The following is a 19534-nucleotide window of genomic DNA, read 5'->3' as shown; positions in this document are numbered from 1 at the left end:
TGCGGGGCAATTGGGCACTCCAGTGAGGAATGCACACTACCGCACACGCATGGGGACACTCCCAGGGCTAGTATTTCCAGCCTGTTTGACTCTTCTTGTCTTGGGGTTTTATACTGCTAAATTAGGAATTGTACAGCAATAGGTTTCTGGGTTTTGCGGGAAAGCAATAAAGAGACTTCAACAGACACTACCCCAACAAGCTCCAGACTGGGGCTTCGGAGGAAAGTGTGTCTCTGCACCAGGGGTGCTGAGCCCCCGCACTCAGCAGTACCCACCCCACCCCAGTCTAACTGAACAGAGCTGGGCGCCCAACTGCTTCTGGCCTTCGGAAACGCAGGTCCATACCCAGGCCAGGCCCGGGGCCGAGAACCTCACCTTTCCTTTCCCAGAAGTGGAGGGTAGAGCTGCCACAGGCACACCTGTCTCGAGAGGTATTTCAGAGCACTGTTTCATCACCAATCTTAGGCAAAGGGTCTCTAAAATATATCTGAAAGGCCCATTTGGAAATTGTGAGAAGTCACGTTCCTTAATACATTTCTTTTCCAGCCTTATCATTTAATATGGGGGAGGAATGACAGAATAAGGCACTATGGCAAATTTAGTAAAAAGAATACATAAAGATCTGCATTTAAAAAGCCTGAATTTATGTTTAGTCCTGCTATTTCTTATTTGCATGACGTTTTAAACAAATTATTTAATCACTGGGCTTCCATTTCCTCATCTATAGCATAAGGATAAAAATAGTATTATTTACATCACAGGTTTATGTCTCGTATAAGCACAAAGTGATTTGAAAAACCTTAAGTACTAGAGTATTACTAACTAGTACATCTTATTAAAATTTTGTAAACGATATTCCTGAGTTTTATTTAAGTATAGGTTTATACACTAGAGTGTTTCTGCTATTCATAACTTCCTACTGCTAATTCTAACCCACCTGAAGCCCTCAGAGCTTTATCTCAATTTCACTGAAAGGACAAGATGAAGAAAAGAAGACATTACAGCCAAATGGAGAGTGGAGAGGAAAACCATGTGGAAAACATGAAACTGACCCATTCTCCAAGGGTAACAGTCTGCACCCTTCTGAAGCCACAGTTAACTCCGAGGTCTCTGGGTCACATATCCTACCTAACCAGAGCTAAGAACAAGGAAATGCTCAGTCACCAGCATGGGATTATGCAGCCCCTTCCTCCTGCCACACCATCTGTCCTCACCTTTCCCCCCATGGCCCAAAGTTCACAGATGTCCCCCAGGGGCTCAGAGCAGTCTTACCAGGGTTATATGCTACACATATAAGACAGCTCTGCTAATTTATAACTGGGGTAAAGCAGTACTTTTTAAAGGTGATGGTGATGATTATGCAAATCCACACACCCAAAACACTGTGCCCAATCTGCCCCAAACAGAATTATTTTCACTATCTTCTTTCAGAAATGTTCCTAAGAGAAGTATTTATTAATTAAATGTCCTTTTGCAAGTCCGAATGCTCACAAACTACATAAAGTGAGTTAAAGTACATGTCCTTAAAGTCCTGCTTGTTTTTACACGGGTTCACAAAAAGGCCTTTAGCCCAGCTCAGGCTAGCCAAGGAGAACTACTGATCAAGCATTACACCAAAGGTGCCTTGTAATTCATTTAGCATCATGCTAAGCTTGGATGATCCCTGAACATTCACCATGACCCTCAGGAAACCTAGAGATAAACTTCTTTTTATATTTAAATGCAATCAACCAGTCACCATAGGCAAGAGTATCTTGATCTTGTTCAAGAACAATGAATACTCAGATTATTTTAAAAGACTGCATATGATAACAATGCTCCTATAGACCTCAAAGCCATCTGACCGGGTAATTCACTGCTCCATGGCCTTGTCTTTGCAAAATGGTGTCAAAGAACAGCCAATTGTCTAGGGCTTCCATATATACATGATAGTCTTGATTTTGATAGGCTCTTATTCAAAAGCTACTTAATCATTAGCCCCAGTGAATAATCCAGTACACCACAATTATTTGTTACCTCCTTTAAGTGAGAAACCTGTTTATTCTTGTTTAAACTGATATCCCTAGCTTGGCAATATGCCTTGAAGTCATATCAATATCTATTATAGACCACCTGATACAAAATAGCAGCTAAGATAACAGCTCTGAGACACTGCGACAAGAGGATGGCAAGTTTAAGCCCAGCCTGGGTAACTTAAAGACTTATCAAGGCTGTCTGTCAAATAAGGAAGGAAGGAAGGAAGGAAGGCAGGCAGGCAGGCAGGCAGGCAGGCAATGTAGCTCAGTGCAAAGGCCCTGTTCAGTCCCTAATAGCCGGGGTAGGAGTGGGGAGCCGCTTCTAATTTGATAACAAATTACATTTAAATATAATGTTGAAATCACACACACACACACACACGTATGTGTGTTTATGTATGTGGTTAGTATGTAGGTATGTCATGCTTTCCTGGAGCTTTGTAGTATAATTTTGGTAATTTTGATCACAGATCAAATGAACTCAACCTTACAAGTTACCATGGCTTTGAGAAAGGCCTATTAACACCAATTCAACTGAATTTATCACAGAGCAAGAGAAAAAAAATCCCTCCCCTAAATTTCTTTAATAAATCTGTTTTTTAAAAACATTTTACTTAGCAGGAATGGAGAAGACCCTGCTAAGAAGACAAGGGAGATCACTCAGGCACCCTCTTGGGCTGGCTATGCCTCACATAGCCTCGGTGTGAGTGTCCCTGACTACTGGGGTGCCAGGGAAGAGTCTGAGGAGCGTCAGGGCACAAATGACTGAACTGAGGAAGACAACCAGAAAGGAAAAAGGAACACAGAAAGTGGGAGGGTAAAGGCTATTGGCAACCAGAACGGGGAGTCTGCAGTCAAAGATAAACTCTCCTTAGAGTCCTCAACAACATAAATTTTATACAATCACACATGCTCTGGATGTGACTGAATAACTTGAAATGGATGGGGGGACATTTGACATCTGATCTGAGTGCATGGGAGACAAAAGTACTACTGGGGAGCACTTGCTTCATAGGATTTCACTGTCTGTTTTCATTTCTCTCCTAAGATATCATGGTGAAAAAGCTCTTAGGAGATGATTAAACACATACACACACACACAAATGTAGTTCTGAAAATATTAACTGAAGAATTTATGACCCACGGTCTTTTATACTTAGCAATAACGCCTAGCATTTGCACAGGCAATTCAGACTGTAGTCATCATACCTATTTCAAAGATACGTAATTTAAAAAGGGCAAGTTACATGATTTGTTCAAGGTGACCAAACTATGTAATAATGTTCTTTGGATCACAATGAATGCAGGCTAGGCCTCCTGTCTCCTATATTCAGACCTTACTACTCTATTAAATTACTCATGTAAAACTGAAGTCCTTTGTTTCACAGATGAATTGTTCAAACATTGCTCTACTGGGAGTTTACCAAAGAGTTTAAGGCTGGCTACAGCTCAAGTGCAAGATGTTTAGATAACATCTCTAACTGAAAACATTCCATTTTTGATATTCAGTGGTGTAAATAAGCTATACAATCACTGTTTATTCAGCTACGGAATTGTAAATCTTTTTTTTTTAATTAAACATTCAGTCAGGATCCTAACTAAGCATCCTTGGATAGGAAGCTACTAGGAACAGGGAAAAAAATACCACATCACTTTAGGAGACCTGGGCCCTGTATCTGATACCACAATGCAAACAGCCAGTGTTGGCTGTGCCTCCTCTCAACAGAAAGGCTTTTTCTTATTCAATTTTTTCATTTTCCCTCTAAAAATGAGCAAGTCTTTAAACCTCCTGACACTTCTGTTTGCACATTTTAAAAATAGGGATGATGACACTTACTTAACAGAACAGCTACACTGATGAACAGAGCCCAGGAACTGAAAATTACGAAGTGCCCCTCCTTACTTCACATATTTTCATAAACAACTGCTTTAGATTGTTTAGTAATGTCTATTTAGAAGCCCTAAATGCTGGATCCTCAGATATCTCAGACAGGTGTGGCAAAGTGATAGAAAGTGGCAGTAAAAGGGCTGAAATTCCTATGTCCAAGTTAATGGGGTCAACGTGAGGATGGCTCCAGAGGGACTGTGGAAAGGACACCACAGCAGGTGGGAGCAGAGCTGAGCCCTGGCTAGGGCGGCATGAAGTTACATCTGACCAAAGCATTACTGGTTTTCTTCACAAAAATGGTCAGCAATCAATCTTGGTCACAGAAGCTCAGCCTAGAAGCAACCTTGGTGATTGACTCTAACCCTTTTCTTGGCTAATGAAGCAGTCTCCTAAACATGTCAGCAGCAGCACACATGCATCCAGAATCCCCATAGTCGCCTCTGTTAGCAGGGACACCTTCCTGTAAGACAGGAAGTTCCACTTGGGCTGGGGATTTAGCTCAGTGGCCCAGTGCCTGCCTTGCAAGCGTAAGGTCCTGAGTTTGATCCCCAGTACTAGGGGGAAAAAAAAAGAAAGAAAAAAGGAAGTTCCTCTTTATGAAATTCAAGTTTAAATGCAGCGATTGTTAAAGTATTTCCACTCTAATCATTGCCTTTTACTCTTTATGGGAAGGAAATAATTTTATGATGAAATAAACATAGGTTTTGTTTTGTTTTTTGTTTGTATCGAAGATCAAACTTGAGACCTTGTGCTTTTGAGGCAGGCAGCAGCCTCAACATAGGTTTTTAAACTGAATTTTCTTTTGCAGCAACCTTCTTAGAGACCTCATGCACTGGCAGGCTGATTGCAGCTCCATGCAGTGTGAGATAGTTATGCAACTTTCTAGAGTTGCCCACACAGCTGCTATTGATTACTGTGAAATATCCAGAAGCAAACAGCTCTGCTTGAGATGGCCAGTGACACTCTTTTCTCTTTATAGTGTTCACTGGGGGGAGTGGGGTAGAAAATGACGCCAACATAGGTAGAGTAATAGCTCTTATTTGATTGTATCTGAGCAATGAAGAGCTTTATTCAGGTTTCTAAATAAAATTTGAAATTTGAAATCTACAAAGAAAACAAAAACTAGTTCTCCCTGATCTGAGCACTGTTTGGAAGTACAGTGCAACCCACTTGCAGTTGTCACAGTTTGATTTTTTTACTTTGAATTTCTGACATGGGTAGAACCTAAGAAGTTAACACAGTCTGCCATGGGACCACAGTTAAGAGACAGAAAAGGCTGACAGGGAAGCTACAGTGCTGGGACAGGCTTGCCAGGTGTCAGTGGCCAGGACTAACATTCAAAAACAAAAAAGACAAACTCAGCAGGTGGTGACAATGTGAACTGAAGCAGAACTTATCCAAACCGGGTTTCAGAGGAAAGGGGAAGCTATCTTTGCAGGTAGCACTGAAAGGCATGGATCAGAAATTTTTCCACTTCAACAGGTCAGGCTACAAAACATGTGTTTGTTCAGACGATTCTTAACGAGGAGCTACAGAAACGTGCACTAGCTGTGATTTGCAAAATTGTACACAGAATCAAATGAACGCACTTTCTGAGAAGCTGTTAATCTGAGCAGCATCTGCCTACCTAACAAAAGGTAATATTAAGTCCACAGTTTTTCTAGCAGAAACAGGAGAAACCTAAAAGTCTCTTAACTTTCTCAATCTGAAAACTATTCAGCAAATTTGTTTAACTCTGAATTTAGTAAAGTCTCATCATAGGCCATTTAATGTTCTCAATTTCAGTTATGTTCAGCCAGCCCAAAACAAACAGAAATAAAAATGGAGTGGTGCACAACCACCAATCCCATCTAATTGTATGCTTTAGAATTGGCATGATACAGAGCTAGACATTTCCTGTAATAGACACACACTCCCCGTCTCTGCAGGCCTTCTCAATCTGCGCCTCTCACATACTGCTGGTGAATGTTGTGTTTAAGGCTATGCATCTTTTTTCCTCCTTTGTAGGTCTCATTTTTATTTGATACAAAAAGTTGGTCTTGCTGTACAGATTTTTTTAAAAACCAAGACGCCTTTAAGAAACTTGAAGAAAAGTTGAGGGGAAGGGGCCACAACTTCAACAGGGCAATATGGCCAACTAAATACATTGAACTCCCCCATCCAAGAACATATCTTGTTTTTAACTAATAGATAATCACTGTTTATCTTTATGGGATACAGTGTGATGTCGCAGTACATTTATACAGTGTATACTGACAACTCAGGACATTCTGGTCATCTAATATCTAACACCTCATTTCTTTATGATGAGAAAACTATTTTGAACTATATAACTTTATGTAGCAGAATATCTCTATAAAGACAAGCCAATTACATCATCTGCTCCCAAAGAAACAGCAACCTGTTCTGGTCCTAAAGGAAACACCACACAATAAGAATTATACTCACCAGGAGACAGGTGTCAGCTTGAACACAGCAAATTACTAAGAAGAGGTGCTCAAAAACAATATTGACCCCATACAACTTTCACTTTATATGCGACACTTCTTATAACCAAACTTGTACCAAAAGACTTGTGACTTTAGCTCTCAGATCCCATCACTGTGTGCCCGTGTACCCCAGAAAAATTTCACAGAGGTGCTGCAGCCTGTTTAAAATTTTTGAGGCAAACAGCAATATTTAACATCTCTTAAACACTGCATAAGCTACCTGTTCAGGCTAGTTCACAGTTTAATATTAGAATGTGCTATTTTTCTTGAGATGACATAATTTCTTTCCAAAGGTAGGTTGTTGTGATAATAAGCAAGTGGAACAGGAAATTAGGATAACAGGATCCAACCTGATTTCGAGGTTTGAGAAATTGTTAAGTGGCCTGTGGTAAATTTACTGCTTCCCATTACAAATTCACATGTAAAAGGAATCTTTACATATCCTTTATTTTGCCAATTTCATCAGTGGAAGCAGTGAAGAGCTTTTGTAGCAAGAAGTTTCCCTCTGCTTCTGGCACTTTCTGTGTGCTCCTGCAAGCTCACCTGGCTTCTCCAGCACCCAGTTCCTACACGCAGGTGCCCTTTCCACCCTGGCTCCTATCACACTCTGCAGTCAGCACCAGCCTCAGAGCTCCTGCTGGTGCCCTTCTCTCATGATTTGTGGCAGAATGCCTTCAGCAAGAACTTCCCTATGAAAAGCTTTGCTCAGTGTCATTACAGAGGGTGAGTTTCCAGCCAGTTCTGCCAGCACAGTGCCACCTCTGTCACCAAGGAAGCCACGAGCAGCCACAGCATCTACCCACGTGTGGAGTGGAGGGGCCTGCGCAGGGAGCAGCTGCTCCACGTATGCTGCTCCTCTTTTCTTCAGAGCTCTCTTTAGTCACTGTTGGCCAGTCCCCATTGTAGTTACTATTTCTTTTCTTAATAGTTTGTTTTCTTTTTAATTATTTTTTTAATTGGAGTAAAATACACATAATATAAAATTTACCATCTTAATCATGTCACTTGCATTAAAGTATATTCACGTTTTTGTTCAACTATCATCATCTACCCACAGAAATTTTTTCATTTTGCAAAACTGTTCAATGGTTCCTTTCTAAGAATTTGGCTACTATAGGTAACATATAAAGTAGAACTGCTAGATTATATAGTAATTCCATTTTTAATTTTTTAAGAACCACCACAAAGGGCTTAACATTTATTTTAATTTTTTTGTTCATCTTCTAATCCCTACCCCTCAAAGGACTAATGCCAAAGCATTTCAAAAAAGAGATTCAGAAAATACTATTTTCTTACTAATATTTTTTTAAAAGTTTCATTACCCATAATGTTAGTATTTCCTTGTTTTAAATGTTCCTCTTCAGATTCCTGTGTTCTTTACCTCCTGATTGGACTCTGATGCATATATGTGGGGCTCAACAAGTGTACACATTCCATTAATAATAAAATCTTTTTGGCTTTCAATTTATTTGTTATTATTTCACATGAACATGAATTTATTAGTACATTGTACTTAGTAAGCTGTTTGGACCCAAGCACTTAATTTTTTTGTCTTGTAAACAACATGAAAAAAGATACTAAGAAATGAGAGAGGCACCATAAGCATGTGCATGGGCACCTCTGCTCCAGCCCACACTTCCAACCCTAAGGACTTGTCTATGTGAATGGCTTCTCCGGCTCACATTAACTAGGGCCATGCCAGTCTCTGAAAGCACAGACACCTGATTCCACATCCGACAATACATGTTCATTTTGTTTATACATAACATTAAATTTCCTCTCGTGTAGGCAATGGTGGCTAGAAATTTTATGATTACCATTCACTTATGCTGCTCTATCTCTCCTTATTTCTAATCTCACTAAGTCCCACAATCAAAATGTTTCCTGAATAGCCCATTTCCCCATCCTTGCTTGTGTCAGTCAGTTAGATCATCAACTCTAGCTGGCCTTACCTAAGATTTTAAGCTGGTTTCTCTTAAACTAGACTATGTGTTGAAAATTTAATGTCTACCAGGGCTAGAATATAATTATTCATAGCTGTCAGAGGAACAGGCTGCCACAGGCCCTGCATCCATAAAGACAGCACAGATAAGACACCACTCCCCAGGGTGCCAATCGACACACTGGCCATGCTCCAAAAACAAACAATGGCCATGCAAGTGATCATGAAAGATGTGACTAGGGACAAATGCATGAGCCTGCATCCACATGCTCATAGATATGAATGGTGTAAAAAAGTAAGTAATCATTTAGAAACTCTTGACATTTGTTTTCAGTAACTGGAAATGACTTCTGAGGAACCTAAGGGTGAATCATGAACCCTGTGCAACCACACTGTGAGGGCAGTTATAGCAGTTCTCATTTTTCTGCTGCATAATATCCTCTTTCTGTCCCTCTCAAGGCCTTTCTCAGGTACCATCTCCTCTATGAAGCTTACTGAAGACCTCAATAAACTACTATCCTTAATTCTATTATCCCTAGTAATACCGACATCAGTTATCTTCAGAGGCAGACTTCTAAGCTATACTGTTTAAAACACAAGATTATACTTGTGCTTGCCTTTTCTCCTTTCTACAGAGTATAACACATGTTGAATACTTTGAAGGCATGATACTGAACAATGAGAGTACATAAGAATAATTTTAATTTCCCCTTACTCAAAAAGTAATCAATCCCTGTGGGCCAGGGATTTAGCTCAGCAGTTCCGCCAACTGCCTCACAAGTGTAAGGACCCAAGTTCGATCCCTGGCACCAAAAACAAAAACAAAACAACAAAAAATACACTGCTATCTTCAATGGAAAGTAAGTCAGGATCATTTGCATTGTGTTGGCAAACTGAGGCTAGTAAACTGCAAGCATCCATAAATCTAACAAGTGCCCCCAAAAATGTGTCAGAAAAGAAGCCAAGAAGAAAATAATTCTGACAGCTGCAAAACTTCTGTGTTTTACAACAGTCATAGAATGGACACATTCTATAACCATTCTCATGACAGAGTGCTCAGCAAACTTTGTACCTCCCCAGGAGATGACACTGGACCCCAGACTGCAACTAACAGACTGTTCTTATCTTCATAGAGGCAACCTTACAAGACAGACACCTATCTAACACACTGAAGTGGCCCTAGAGACTATTAATAAGATGGATTGAACAAAATTCCATTTCAGGGGATACAAGCAATATACAAGCAGCAGCTGCCCACTTTAAAACAGCAGTAACCTCACTAACCTCAGACTGGAAACTTTGTTTCCTTTAAATTAAGAACTAACATCTGGTAGTGGGCCGCCTGAATATATATACTAATAAATCCCAGATGGGAATTCCAGACACCTCTTTATAAGACATGACTTTCTTTAAAGCGATAAACATTCTATTAAGCAAGCCTTCTAGGAGCAAGCTGCCTCTAAGTCTCTTTTTCTTTACAACATGCTGTTTTCTACAGCCAATTTGGGATCTATCATTGCACAATGTTCAATTAATTTTGTCATCTGTTTTCTTAATAAATGAAATTAGTCTGTGAATGTGAAAAGGCAGCACCTTTTAAAAGTTGAATTCGTGGGAGTAGTGACTGCAAGAGTGGTTATTAGAGGCTAGAAAGGTCAGAGGGAAGGGGGACACAGGAATAATAGATAAAGGGGACCAAATACAGTAGTTAGATGGAAGGAATATAGGTTGCAGTGTTCTGCAGCACATCAGGTGACCACAATTTACACTTTATTATATATTTTATGAAGACCTAGAAAAGAAGAGTTCAAGATTTCCTATCACAAAGAAATGATAAATGATTAAAGAGTTAGAAATGCTAGTTACCCTGATTTGATTATTATGCATTATGTAAATGTGTCTACTTATCACACTGTACTCCATAAATATGTACAAATATGTCAATTTAAAATTTTTAGATTATTTTTAAAAGAATAGTACCTTGGTTGTCTCAATATCTTTTTTTTTCATTAAGTTTATTGGTATTCTTTAGGTATACAGTACAGTTACATTCATCATTGGGATCTTGTACCTTTACATGATGTCAGTATCTTGTTATTTGAATCAAAGGAAAAAGTGTCATGTGGTCATAGCCCCAAATTCTGAATCATGAACCCAGTTGAGAACAATTTATGTGCTTACATTAAGCTGCCAGTATCCTTCATCAATAAGCATAATCTATCAAGCATCTACCATGTGCTGGGCATAACAAAAGAATCTCTCTTTATACATCTCCACACGACATTGCTTTCTAGCCTATAAAATGCTTCTACATACTTTGTCATTGATGCACGTAACAATCCTGTAAGGAAAGCATCTTGGTGACATCTGCTTCTGATGAGAATCATGGAACCTCACAGATACCAAGTGGATGCCCTTGGCCACTTAGCCAGGGCTGAACATGAGTCGAGACTAGAACATAGGTCTCCTGACCAGCTCCATTCCAAGCTATTTTTTCTCAACACTGTAGTGACTCTGATTAGTAGGACACATATTATCATACCACAAGGTAAACTTGCTATTTCCCTCGGGAAAGGGGTACAGCAATCAAGATGGTCCAGGGCAAAGCTGCCTTGGAGGCTCTGGGCCTGGTGACTAGGAAGAAGAAGAAGACAGATTAGATAGGGTAAGTCCAGAGGAAGAACATCCGCAGTGAATGCAAGAAGTTCCACCTCACACAGCAGAGTCTGACTGAATCCTGAGTCAAACACAGGAGGAGGGACGGCTTTGGCCTCTTTCCTCAGGTCAGTTTCCCACCCAATCAGAGCTCTCTCCAGAAGTGCTAGGACCTCGAACTGCTCACGGCCTCCAGCAGAAGCATTTCTAGAACAGAGTATCCTTAAAGAACTACAGAACATACCTTTATGAAGTATTTAATGAAGGTTATAGAATGTAGCCATTTTAATGAAGTAGATCATGGTTATATAACACAGATATAAACCTATTTTGTTCACTGAATCTGTCCAACAAAGTGGCCCTCTCTCATTGTCTTTGTACTCAGTCATTAATTTCTGCTCAATTTCAAGGGACAGGAAGATACAACTGACCAGGACTTCACATTCTTTTTGAATAGTCTAGAATGCATCTCCTAAAACACAGATTTAGAAAACTAGTGGATCTCCCTAACACAATGCTGTCTCGTTCTCAGAGGCCTTCTAAGATTTGTAAGTGAAATTACATATAGTTAACATTACCTTGAGCATTCCTTAAATAGCCCAGAAAGTTCAGGACTGTCTACATTTTATGTATATACGATTCTGGATCAGTTCCTCTAACCCTTAGCCTGTTTCCTTTCAGTTGTCAATCAGCTATTCAAGTTCTTTCTCCATAATAATGATCGATTCTTTACCTCTCACTTGCATGGTCTCCCAAACAACATGGTTTCTGTTTTGTTGGTGGTAAGAATGCTTTACACTTATCCATTCCATAGTTCCATCAACAGGCAGCCATTACTAGTTCAACATAAGCATGCAGAGAGTTACTGCCTGTGAATTCAGTGGCTGATTGTGATAGGCCAGGTTTTCTTGACCATTGTCTTCTCTACCGTTTTTACTGATAGTCTCTACTGCCCCCTTTGCAGCTAATAAATGGAATTCCAAGGGTCTTAAAGAGAAGTAAAGGTTGTAGAGGAAACTAGGGATTCACTGTCTGCTCTAGAGGAATCTGTAGGACACTGTTTAACTGTCATCTTCATTTACATATTTCTCTATTCCACAAACGTTTGTTGAACACCTACAAGGCAAATAATGTAGATACAGCAGTTATGGTACTTCTCCTCAGAGCCAGTTAGGGATTGGGGTGGGAAGGACACAAAACACACGCTAATTAAAATACAGCATGGTAGGTGCAATAGCAGAAAGTGTGGGGTATTATGAAAGCTCATAGGAGAAAATCTTAAATGAGATTAGGGAAGTGAGTCTTTAAGGAAGGCTTGCAGAAACAAGTGAAATGGCAGCAAAGGAAGGCAAAGAAAAAAAGGAAGAAGTCAGGATTAGCAGCATACATAAAGATGCACAGTAAGGAACAGCCAGTAGGAAACGAAGGCTGAAGAAAAAAAAAATCAATGGAAATACAGGTCAGCTGGCCACCGGAGCTCCTTTGAGAAAGAAGGTTTAGTAACAAGACTAGAGATAGAAGCCAACTGTAAGAGGCTGACAAATAAACCAGTGTAAAGAGAGTAGAAAAGCATTGGTGGACCATTGATTTATAGCTTATCCTGCATAGAAAACTTCAGAAGTTTAATACATCACAATTTTAATACATGGTTTAGTGGCTTTGAGAAAGGACTATTTAAATTCCCACAACTCTGCCACTAGCCAACTCCAGCCACTGGGAAACTGATCTCTTATAAACATAGATTTGCAAGAATTTACACAGACTCTGACAATGTAAATAAAAAGGGTAAACTTGGGGCCCCCTCTGTGTTTCTGGGGCTGATGTTGGTCCAGCTGGTCTGACAGAAGTGGGAGGCAACACAAGGTGTGACCTCTGAGGTGCCCGGAAAGTACCCAAACCCCATATTATTCTCAGCAGTACAAGAAACACTCTGAAGAGAGAGGAAGAACTTCAGGGTTAGCTGCTCTATTTTCTGTTCATCGCCAGATTATTTTAAAAATACAAGCATTCGGCTCCCGACCCAGCCGCCATCACTCAAGTGCCGGGAGGTAGCCTGGGCCCTGATCCACTGCAGGAAGGAGAACCACACCAGCTCCCGACCCAGCCGCCATTGCTCAAGCACCGGGAAGGTAGCCGTGAGGGTGCCCCTGAACCCCCATGAACCCCCCCACACACACTCTCAGACCTCCTGACTGTGCCAGTCTTTGGACTCACTCTGCAGAGGCAGAGGTGGTCATCAAGGGTATTTTTCTGAGTTCCCAACTTTGAACATCTTTAAAGAAAGGGTGTGGGAAACCTGTAATAGAACAGTGGAGTTCAACCATTCAGAAGGTTGGGGAACTCAATCTGGGCCTTGCAGCCCGAGGTCAGTCAGCATCATGGGGTTCAGCCATTAGCTAACTGAGATCAGGGGTCTTGCATCCTCGCTCTGTCTGAGCCATTAAGTGGTAAATGCACTATATTGAAATTTTGTTCACTGCAGACATGTTCTGGACTGCTTCTTGATTTCAATTTAATTCAAAACAGAAATAATTTCCCAGATAACCATAGAGATAGTGAGCAAAACGGAAGTCGTGATTCGAGACTCTAGAGCAGAAACTGACAAAAACATAGATGAGCTCAGGACCATGATAGAAGCCATGAAGGCCCAGCATGAGAAAGAAATGGAAAAAATAAACGTCCAACATAGGAAAGAAATGGAATCCATAAAACAGATTCAAACAGATATCCAGGAGATTACACACTCTATTGAAAGTGTACGCAACAGAATAAAAGAATGTGAAGATAGGCTCTCAGATATAGAAGATAAGATTGCAGTCAGTGACCGTGAAAAGAGAGGTCTCTTAAAAACAGTAAGAGATCATGAGAAATTGATCCAACAACTCCTAGATAATGCAAACAAGAATAACATAAGACTGATAGGAATCCATGAAGTAGCAGGAGAAAATACAAATGACTTTAAAAAGCTGTTCACAGAATTAATGACAGAAAACTTCCCAAACAGAGGGGAGGAATTTGACATTCAGATAACTGAGACATATAGGACCCCAACTGGCTACAATAAAAAAAAATCTACACCTAGACATATAATAATCAAGATCCCAGAAACCCAACAGAAGAACAAAATACTACAAGCAGTAAGAGAAAAGAAACAAATCACATACAAAGGAAGGTTAGTTAGTCACTAACCCCACACCAGCCTAACACCAAGAAAAGACGAAGAGGGGTTACTCTACTCAGTAGTCAACTTGCAAGCAGAAGTGTGAAATCAAGAGCTAAACGTTTCTTTATCTTTGGTGATGCAAATTTTTTAAATGATGTAAAATACTCAGAACTGTTTTGGATAAAATTTTCATCTCTACTTCTCTAAAGTGATTCAGCCTCCTAAGGCCAAAAATGACTTTCATGAGGATATAATATTTTCTAAGGTACCTCCAATTTGTGGGTGGAAGTTATGGTGGCCCCTTATCCCAGGAATAGCCATTCTTTTAATCTAAGGTAAGAGCTGAAATCAATTATAAAAACCAAACAATAAAAGGCTTGCACATCCATAAAAATCTAGTATCAGTGGCACCAAGCAAACAGCAGTGAGAGTTGAAGCCAGTTGCTTTATAGTTCAAGAATCACAAAGTGGTCATCTTTAGCTGACTGGGTCCAACTCATGGTGGAATTCTCTTTGGCCAGGTAAATCTTGCTTTTCATCTGAATTTCAATGTCTTTAAACGGGACCCGTTCTAGTTTGCACAAACCTCACAACTCCCAATTATTTATATCTAGAACTAATTGCACCTTACTACTTTCCTGGTTCCTTCACGCATGTGAGCTCAGGACCCCTGGTTTATGTAAACTAACATAAAAAACAAACAAGCAGCTTTATGGAACAGCATTCTGAACAGACTCCTAACAAAACAGCAGCACAAAAACACCAGTCAGGATCACAAGTCCTTGGATACAATAGAACCATGGTTTGAAACCATCTTTAACACAACCTGTCTCGAGTTGCTGCTGCCTGCTGGTCTCATGCAGACTGCTGCCGCACTGTCCCTAACACAGGGATGTCTAGGAAAGCAAGCTTGGCAACCAGTGTCCAACTCTGGCTGACAAAGGAAACAATCCCTCTACTCAGTGAACTGTGGCATAAGCACCCTATCTGTGGTATCCAACTGACAACACTCCACATGGAGCAATTCATACCCCGCACTCAGACAGTCAGGCCACCTGGGAGCTGTTTGGGATACCTATAGCACCCAGTTCAGAAACATTGTCACCATCAGTTTATAGGGGTTAAGCTGAGGACTTATGTTCCCACCTCAGTTCTTCATGACTTCCCACATCTTACACAAAATCCAAGAATCAGAAAGCTAACACTCAAAGGAAAGGTTTAAGTCATCTCAATTTCCTCATTCCTCCAACTTGTTCACAAATGAGAAAATCGGCCCAGCATGCTGAAATGGTGCACTCAAAGGCTCATCATACAAGTCTCGTAACAGGAACTAGAACTAAATCTCTAAGACAGTGATGTGGCCTCAAGAACAGAGAGCTGCTCTTCGAAACCAGCCTCCTCCTGGGGCACAGCTGCCTCCAACACCCCTGGTCTTCTGAGGGTTGGCCCAGTTTCTGGATTGGACTTCTAGGACCCAGTGGATGGATCAGCTTACTCCAGTTCCTCATTGGGGTTTGGGTCAAAGCCCACTGGTAAGAAAGGGCTCCTTGCTCTGGCTGGCCTCCACGTGTATATTTCCCTCACGGGTATGGTGGGGAATACTGGCTGGCTGGGCAAAACTCTGGAGTCTGGACTCTCTGTGGCAGATGCAGATTTCATCTACAGGATGAACTGCTACTCTTCTGCTCCAAGGCACCCACCACAAAAGCACTGTTTTCCTGCACCACTATGCCCTTCCCTCTTGCTGCCCCTCTGAATGTTGCTATAGCAGGACCCATCTGGATCAAATTAAGTAAAATTCTCTAGGACTGCTTGCCCTGTTTTATTTCTGTGTGGTTTCAAAACCTTTACATTATTGACTGCCCACTTATTTCAGATAAAATAGTCAAATACAGTGATTAAGGTCCTATCTTTAAAATATAAGACTATTCTTTGCAGGAATATATGGCCTTTTTATAGTTTTTAAAGAAAAGTTATGCTGGATTTCAATGTTTAATGGTGACATATAAATAAAAGAGGTTGAAGAGGCGTAATTAATTTTCTCTACTTCTAGTTCTTTAATGTTTGCCAGAACAGATCTAAGGTAGCTTGCTGATATGTTACTGAGTTTGAAATTTTCCCTTTGTGATCTATAGTGATACTGTGATTCACAGAATCTGTGTCCTTACTCTTCCTAATAATAGCTGACATTTGTCATGAGGAGTTTATAATCCTATGTAAAGGGCCCCATTCAATATGCATACCACGGTCAGTCATTAAGAAAGCAGCAACTCAGTGGAAAACAGCAGAAGAGGATCCCTGTGTATCAGAAATCATGGCTAAGTCAGTATCACTTCTGCCTGTGCTTCTCTGGATAGCAGCTCTATACCATAAACCTTGGCCATAGAGTAACTGGTTTAGCCAACCCAAACCTGAGCCTATCACCATACTGGGTGTCATGAAGAAACTGGAAACAGCCCAATTGCCCATCAACTAACTGGAGACTGGATAAAGAAGATGCGGGTTTTTTATAAAATGGAGTACCACTCAGCTATAAAGAATGAGAAACGAGAGAGATTTATAGCTAAGTGGATGCAATTAGGTCATGCTCTTAAGTGAAATTAATAAGTTACACATGTACAAATAACAAACAGTTTTTCTGTTGTGAAAAAGTGTAAATAAAGATTAAAATGTATAATTGATATTGTGTAATAGGAAGAAAAGTCTAAAAATATAGAGGAAGTGAGAGATGTAGGGGAAAGGTAAAAAGGGAAAAGAAAAAATATGTGAAAAGGATAAACGTAGTAATAATGTCTTTGTAAACAGGGAAGGATGGAGGGGCTGTAGGAAGGGCTGAGGAATGGGGAAAAAATCAGAACCTGGTAAATCATGTATAGGTACAAGATCGCAATGATGAATGTAACTGTATTGTATATCTACTGTGTGCCAATAAATTTAATAAAGATTTAAAAAATTGGTCTTTGAGACATCAAAAATTTGGTAGGGGCTTCTGGAGAAGGCCCCTGACAGTGAGCTGAAGTCAGACCTCCCTCTTCTCAACAAAGTGTTGTGGATATGAGGCCTAGCACTGTTATCAAGCCTCACCAATGAAAGAAGCCAGTTCAGGACAAAGTTCAGCCACAGAAGGCAAGCTGTAGAGGAAATGGGTTTTTGCGATCACACCTGTTGACTCAAACTTCAGTGGTACAGACAAGATGGCAAGGCTGGCACAAGACAAGGGTCCCTCCTCCACTCTGACTGTGGGTGCCCAGCATCCTACAGGGCTTCCTGATGCACTTTGTAAGGGAAACAGCTTTGTCATCCCTGGGGAGACTGCCTTCCTGACAGGCGGCAGGAAGGGCAAGACTTGTAGGGTAAGACAAAGAGGTTGGAAAATAAGAGTGTGTGTGTGTGTGTGTGTGTGTGTGTGTGTGTGTGTGTGTGTGTGAAGATACATACACCAATCAGGATCACAAAGCAGGAGCAAGGTAGGGTCTGTGCAGGGATTTCTCCCAGAAGCTCAAAGGATGGGAAGGAGCTCAGGGGCACACGTGGTGAAGTGTTAGCAGGAGTACTTACTAGAAGGGGCAAATGAAACATGAAAAGCATGGATAAGTCAAGGTAAGGCCAAACTTTTACCTGAGAAAGTGGGCAATATCCATGTTAGTTAGGGCTGCTTTTAACAAGACACAGAGTAGCCAGCTAATTACACTTGGGCATTTCCATGCTGCAGTCTTACAGCTGAAACACTGAACCCCAATAAATGACTTCTGGAAGCTGGAAATCATTATAATTAAGAGTGTCTTTGGTTTAAATGAGCCCTCTCCTTCCCCACACCTCATGTACAGCAAATATTTGTGAGGCTCCCTCTTACACAGTAAGCTAGAATTAAAGAAACATGTGTCAAGTTTTTACCAATTGCTCATAGTGGCCCCTCTGTAAATACTTCATTTCTGTTGTCTTGCTACCCTACTAAGTTCTAACCATGAAATTTCCCCCAGCAAATACTCATTCCCAGGTTCCCACCAAATCCAGTTCAGGGAGCTCCCCAAGGAGCACTACTCTCCTAATTTAAGTACAAATCAAAAAGCAATAGAAGTCTCTGCCCTCAGGCAGGCTCCAGTGGTGGTCAAACATATTTGAAAGAACTGATTCTAAAGGATGTAAATCAATGTTCCCCTTAATGATTTAAGTGGATGGGATTTCAAAGCACATTTATGTATAACATACACAAATGAACCGAGGAACTCACCTTGAGTGGCAGAAAAGTGTGGAAGGAAGCCTTACTAACAAATGTTTACACAAAACATAATGATGATGAAAGTCCAACATTATGTATAATGAGACGCTTACTGTAAAAGGAAGGGAAAGAATGGTGTGAGAGCTCAGGATAAATTTGCACCACAAGATCTCACTGTCACTCTATCTACTAGGAACAGGACATGGAATGATTAAACAAGAGGAAACAATTCAGGTGACAGCCAGAATTTATTCTCTACTTAGCCCTGGTCTGACCTTCACACAGAGTCAAATTAGAAACCTTGGCCTGTATCCAGAGGACAGAAGTCATAAGATCTAAAGGAGATGGAAGGGGAAAACATTCTAGTTGGTTCAAAATACAGTAAGAAGCCAGAAACAGCCAAACACACCTGAAATCCCAGCCCTGAAGGAGGCTGAAGCAGGAAGATTACAAAGTGAGTCTCACCTGAACAATGTAGTGAGATCGTATCTCAAAATAAAAACAAAAAAGAGCCAGAAATGTAGTTCAGTGGTACAGCATCCCTGCGCTTAAACCCCCAGCCCTAAAAAATTTACAGTAAGAAAAATCCTGGGCAAAACTTGTCTTAAGCTAAACTCCAGTCAGTGACAAGTTCCCTTTTCCTCAACTGAAAGTTTTGTTTGCAAACTAATTTTGAATAATATTGAGCAGTCAATTTTTCATAGTAAGGGTGTCATACAAGAACTGTGACCTTAGGACTGTGGAATTTTATGTGCTCACTACACTGTATGACCAGGTAACTTACATGTGAATGTAAATGAGGAAAAGGGCAGTCTTCCCTCATGAGAACATAGGTCCTTAGGCCGATCAACAGCATACTACTGAGAAACCCAAGGACTTTACCTCATACAAAAACAACAGAAGGCAGTATGTGGAAAGGTCAGAGCCTGTCTGCTGGGCTCTACCAGCAGGCAGATGCACTAGGGCAATGGCTAAGATGAATCACGCCAGAGGAGCCATTGCGCTTCGCTTCCTCTCAGCCCACTGCACTCAGGAGGCTGAGCCTGTCTGCAATCACATATCCCTGCCTTGGCAGGCCTTGGGAAGAAGGCGGAGCTGGGGCACAGACTTTCTTTCCAGCTACGAGGGTGGATGACCATGGATGCCTGATGGGATTTTTCTAG

The 19534-nt window shown here is 40.8% G+C and overlaps 1 protein-coding gene across 2 annotated transcripts in view; it reads right to left on the bottom strand.

The window, feature by feature from the left end:
- The window catches only part of Tnfaip8 (TNF alpha induced protein 8), a 116142-nt gene that overhangs the window by 43093 nt on the left and 53515 nt on the right, over nt 1-19534 (bottom strand). The gene's annotated exons all lie outside the window — the stretch shown is intronic.

Source organism: Fukomys damarensis, unplaced genomic scaffold (assembly GCF_012274545.1).
Source record: "Fukomys damarensis isolate Sample0158 unplaced genomic scaffold, DMR_v1.0_HiC HiC_scaffold_9, whole genome shotgun sequence".
Classification (NCBI taxonomy): Eukaryota; Metazoa; Chordata; class Mammalia; order Rodentia; family Bathyergidae; genus Fukomys; species Fukomys damarensis.
Note: the sequence above shows the minus strand (reverse complement) of the source record. Positions and strands in the feature narration are given on the sequence as shown.